Source organism: Amblyomma americanum, chromosome 2 (genome assembly GCF_052857255.1).
Source record: "Amblyomma americanum isolate KBUSLIRL-KWMA chromosome 2, ASM5285725v1, whole genome shotgun sequence".
NCBI classification, from domain to species: domain Eukaryota; kingdom Metazoa; phylum Arthropoda; class Arachnida; order Ixodida; family Ixodidae; genus Amblyomma; species Amblyomma americanum.
In genome coordinates, this window is record NC_135498.1 from 216,992,866 (window position 1) to 216,998,519 (window position 5,654).

A 5,654-nucleotide genomic window follows, 5' to 3' on the forward strand; every position below is an offset into this window, starting at 1 on the left:
ATATCTGTGGCAGCATACGCAGCTTGTACTGATTGGTTCTGTATGTTCTAATAATGTTAGTCAGGCCAGAACGACGACAAGGAAGCTTGCGTCCAACTAGAAAATTGTTTATTGGGGCTAACTCGTGTCCTCAAACATAAAGCATGCAGTTCAGCGGCGCAGCGATAAAACAAGTGCTCGGTCAACGAAGGTCAGAATGACGGTCGCTCTCGGCCTTGCACAATTTAAAGGTGACCAGGAACTTGAAACATTAGACGCCTAATGCGCTTACGACCATTTTGAACATGAAGAGAGACTTGCACGCGGCTACAGACATTCCAGAGGGATCTGGTGGCTTCTTGTTTGACAGCAAAAGCAGAAAGGCCGCGGGCCATTGGCTTTGAGCAGATAAAATATTCATTACAATGCTTCTTGACACTTGCTCGCACATTAGTAATTCGCATTCTTTTGAGATATCAGTACGTTTAAGGAAGTTGTGACGTATAAGAGGGTGAAAATAAGTTCATTCAGGACTTGCGAAAAGCGATATCGGCGTAATTAAGTACTATATACACCTCCCAGCAATCTTGCAATTTATTTGACAGTTCAACGACTCAAGTATCGTCTCAAGCCACCAGCTACGGCGCTATCGAATTTATGGCTCAAGCGTCGTAGAGAATTTTTTCCCTGAAATAGTACATTTTTATGGGACGAGCACAAAACGTTCGTTCTCCGAGTTTTCATTATCTTCCTCTTAGCACTAACTTGTCATTTAATCACGGACCATGATATATAAGAGAGGAAGTGATCACAGCATTTCCTTCTGGATTGAAAACCAGAAATGCTCGACGTAGCTGTAAGGAATGGGAGAGGGATTCCTCATTTTAAATGTTTTCATCGAGCAAAGTTTGTGACGAAGAATCTGTGCACATGTGAACTTTGTTGCCGATACGCAGCTTAAGCATCTGGATTTTGTTTTCTTTGACTTCGGTGCTGCGCTCACCATGAAGCAGCGGACCACAGCGCAAAACCAGTCAAAAGCCACCCGCCGCCGCAGATGCAGGCGGGGAGTGAGCGGTAGGGTGCCTGGATGCGCGCCCTCGCCCCCGCTCCGTTAAGGGTGAGGACAACCGCGTCGTCTGCTACGGCGTCCGCCATTGCATAGCCCTCTCTCAGGGAGCGCGCTGCAAGCATACGACTATGCCCCTAGTTTCTCGCCCGCGTGCACGTTTCGTGCTGATAAAATTACTTGAAGAGGGGGCAGGACAAAACAATAGACCAAGGAAGCTAACTTTTTCATGGTACAGTTTTGCTCAACCCATGCTGCGACATGATATCGTTCACGAATCAGCGTGTTTTGCTTCGAAACACAGTGCAGTAGTTGTTCGCTTAGAAAGTATGCGACGTGAATCGCTCTGTTCTCGCGGTATGGCAGATGCTGTAGTTCACTGATTTTTACTGGCGTGGTGTGAGCTTCTCTTTAGCCTATGCGAGCTCTAGGTGTTGCACCTTCCCAAGGCAAGGCGGGCTGACAAAATTTTATTTTTGCTAAACTGTCATTATGGTACATTAATTAAGATATGAACTTCAATTGCTGAAAGAATGAATGGAAGTAACCTAATGAACGAAAACTCTTGCATTTATGTAAGACTTGGGGAATAAATTTAAGCAGCGAATTTCACACTAGCTTCGAATACACAGTTTAAAACAGACACATTGAACACACCGAGCAAATTTTTGAAGGATTTTATTCGGATGCTGTTGTAGTATGAAGGGGAAAATGAGCTCTGCAGCGTAAAAATACAAGGTAATACACTACAGAAAACAATTAAAAATGCAGGTCGAGATGGTATTGAAGAAAGGAGCAAAAAAATAATACCAGTTGTTACTAAGGTAATATGAAAGGGGATATGTTGCGGCGATGTACAGGGCACTGCAGGGCAATTTCAGAGTTCACGGCAGGCTTGCTCCTGCACATGTCTTACTTGCGTTTCCACTGACTGTTCTTGCTCCAACCTTACGAAGGTGTATGCGCAGCCGCAGCCGTGCGTAGCTTGAGATCAGCATCTTCTGGACGGCTTCCTTGTGCTGCTCGCAAGTTTCGAGATTGGGTCGCAACATTTTGTTCAGATATGCAGTTACGACCTGCACTGGCGATTTCATGGTGAGCGCGTTATCCGTCCAAGTGGTGATTCCCCTGAAATGCTCCTCACAAGACTGTAGAGTGCTCATGACTGCATTGCTCGGATAGTGAAGGTTGTTGCCATCGCAAACATATTCCTTGAGCGCAGTTAAATATGCATGCTCGCTGCTGCTGGACCCCAAGACTGCGGCCTTGCACTGGCCACACGAGTTAACCGCTTTGATGATGCTTTTTACCAGAAAGCCACCAATGTGAAACAGGATGGCACAATCAGCTGATGATAGCGCCTCAATGAAAGGTATTTCCGCGTCGTCAATGTCTTCCACTTCGGCTTCGGTGTGCTCCTTCAGGCCTTTCGACAGCATATCAACAAGGTATTGGCCATCGTCGACTTCATAGTTCGTTGTCGTTGGTGTGTGCAAAAACTGACTCACGCAAATAAGCTTCAACGCACACTTCATATCATACGCATTCGGAACCGGCTTCCTTATGCGTACGACAGAAAAAAGGTTTTCGAGGCAGTTCTGCAGAATCCTGCTAGTTATAAAAACTTATAGCCTTCGCTCTTTAGGAGAGTATCGTGAAGTCGAACAACGACTGTTGTTGATATTACGAGGCCTGCTTGAGACGGTTTCCACTGAGGCATGCTACCTGCTTTCATACCTTGAAAGGTTTCAAGCGCCAACATAAGTGTGCCGATGGCTGAATGGTATTTCTCCATGTTTTCAAGGCTTAGAGCGGTTGATGGGTGTCGTGAAGACATAATTGTGTACCACTTAGATACCAGTTCGAGGAACCATGCGGTAGTCTCCGCTTCTGGACCCAGAATTTGATGCCTCACCAAATGTCGGATTGCGGCAGGAGCCTCCCTGAAGAACTGCACAGCTACTCCCACTTTCATTTTGGTGAAGTGACCCCCAGTAACATGCGCCTCTGAGAGCTTTGGCGCGACTTTTAGCTCTTTGTCACGGTCGTACTCTACTACAGCACGTACATGACCCATTCTTACTTCTTTAGATGACAAGCCATGTTGACATACAGTTGCATCACTAAGAGTAAAAACAGATGAATTCAGAAGCTGGCCCCTGATATTCTTCAGCACGTGTGCTGCGTCCGCAGTAAAAAATAGCTCTTCACCTTCAAGGAAAGGAAGTGGTATTGAGCAAAGTGTTCGAGAATTTCTGTGACTCGTAAATCCAAGATCTCGCCACATCGCCCGGTTTGAAGCTCCCATGTCCGAAGTCACGACGCGGATTCTCAGAGAAATGTCGGCACAAAGTTCAACAATCTGCAGAACGCACTCCTTGAGGGTCGGACCATCTACGTGACTACCAGTGAAATGGTATGCAATTACTTGCTTCCATCTCTGAGTTAGGCCGCCCACCATGAATACCAGGGCATGGCGAGCAGGCTCATCTGGCTTTAGAGGCAAGGTTTTCCCCCCATACACAGCGTCTCCAGCCCGATCGAGCTCATATCATTGAGCGATCTCCATTTCATCGAGGAATAAGGCACAGTCTTTCTCGACATCCTGCATGCCTTCTGCTTTCCTCTTTAGCAATTCAACCACCTCAGTTAGGATCCCCGGCGTAAAACTCAGGCCTTGGAGGCGACGCGCAAGAGTCCTATTGGAGTCCTATTGTTTCGTAACCCGAGGTCCCGCATGAGAATTTTATCTGCAGTGCTTGCCGGATTGCTTTTGGTGACCATGTGTTGCCTTGGTTGCTATTTCGAGAAAGTGCTTCCACTTGATCTTTGTTCAAGAATTTCACGTGCTTTCCAAGATTTTCTAAATTACGCTCTAGCTTTTGCACCTTTTTTTTAAGGCATTGAATTGTTGCTTTTGCCTTGCTGTGCACGTCACGGAGTTGATTGTACTTCCTCTTCATATCTGCGAGTTGCTTATTTAGCTCTGCGTGCGAGATATTAGCAGATTGTAGATCATCTTCTCCAGACAGTGCAGCAGGGGACCAACCTTGCATTCGTTGCGCATTGCTTCCATCACTTGGCGAATGGCTGAGGCTGCCTGCTTCTGGGCAGCAGTCCTGTTCTAGAGGCAGATCGATGTTGCTGGTCAGTAACCCCGAGGCTGGATCCTTGCTTTTATCCCATGAGACTCCAGCTGTTACAGAAGCATCATCTTCACACGGCGGCACGCTTTCTCCTTCACATGCCCCAGTTGGCACCGGAGGTCCCATCCTTTCTTTTGGTGGCTTCCTTTTCTGGGGCAAAGCTGCAATAACAAAACAAAATAAGTTGGTGGTACAAACAAGAATGGCCGTTGTCGTAATTAGATCTATGCAAGCGATTGCAAGCTCGAATGCATTAGTGCCGGTGAAGTTCTTCAAAATAATGCAGAGGCTAGTATTTGGTGCATGCAACGATGATACGAATTATTGGCGGTACTTACCGCGAAAGGGAAACACAGTTGGTACAGCATTTGGTTTCCGCTTTTTCCAGCCGTCGGCACGATTTTGCTCGAAGTTGTTCTCTTCAAAGTTGTCCTGCAGGCAATGTCACAACCACAAAAAAAAAGCGTGAAGCTTGTAATACCTTTATAAAGGAGCGAAACAGGGAGCATCAACGCATAATTCTTTCAGCGCTGGACTTACGTCTAATGCGTTTTAGAACCATATAAAAATGCTGGCATCGTACAGTTTGATGATGCAGGCACGGAACACTGGCTCGTGTCACATGGCAGTATTTCTACTGCTTCTGAGCACACTTTTGCACACTACAAAATGATGGACTCCGAGCACGGTTATTACGTGCACGGCAGTACGTTTTAAATACAAAAGCGAAGCTCATAATACTCACATTGCACACGCATGATCCCTTCGTCGGCTGCCACTTATCACGCTTGACTTTTGCGATCCACAGAAGTCTTCTCTTCGGCTCTGTCGGAAAGTGATACATCTTCCAGCCATTTCTAGAATGGTTGGTGCATAACGGCACACAGCAGCCAGGCATTCCGTGCCGAAAACCACGGCCAGGCGGACGCGCGAAGTTCACACGTGCTGGCTCCGTGGAGAGTGGGCTAGGCAATGGCGGAGGCAACAGGTCCTTCAAAGAATGTCCCCACCCTGAACGGAGCGGGGGCGAGGCGCGCATCCAGGCACCCTAGCGAGCGGTGGGTCGTCGCGCCTCTTGCGGCGGCGGGCGGCGTAACTCCCGGAGAAAAACTCGCATTGCTTCTGCGGCGAATGCTAAGGCCGTATGAAAGAGCGCGCGCGCCCCCTCGAGACCGGCCGTGCGATTCCCTAGGCCCTGTAGGGACAGGCTGAGAGAGGCACGGCTACCCCACATCCGGTTGAGAATGAGGGCGAAGCGAAAAAAACGTCACGCAGACACGCATCCCACCGACCAATCGGCGTTTCCAGCCTACCGAACCGCAAACGCTTCTCTTGCAACCATCCCAATCCTCCTGACCAGTGTTTCCGCATTGGCCAGTTGGTTTTTCCCAGTTGTCGGCTAAAAATTTCCCATTTTTTTCCCACAAACATATATTTTTTTCAAAATATAGTAATTTTAG

At 47.6% G+C, this 5,654-nt stretch overlaps 1 pseudogene; it reads right to left on the reverse strand.

The window, feature by feature from the left end:
- Positions 1–1,737: 1,737 nt before the first annotated feature.
- LOC144120364 (uncharacterized) lies at positions 1,738–4,320 on the reverse strand (annotated as a pseudogene).
- Positions 4,321–5,654: the final 1,334 nt, after the last annotated feature.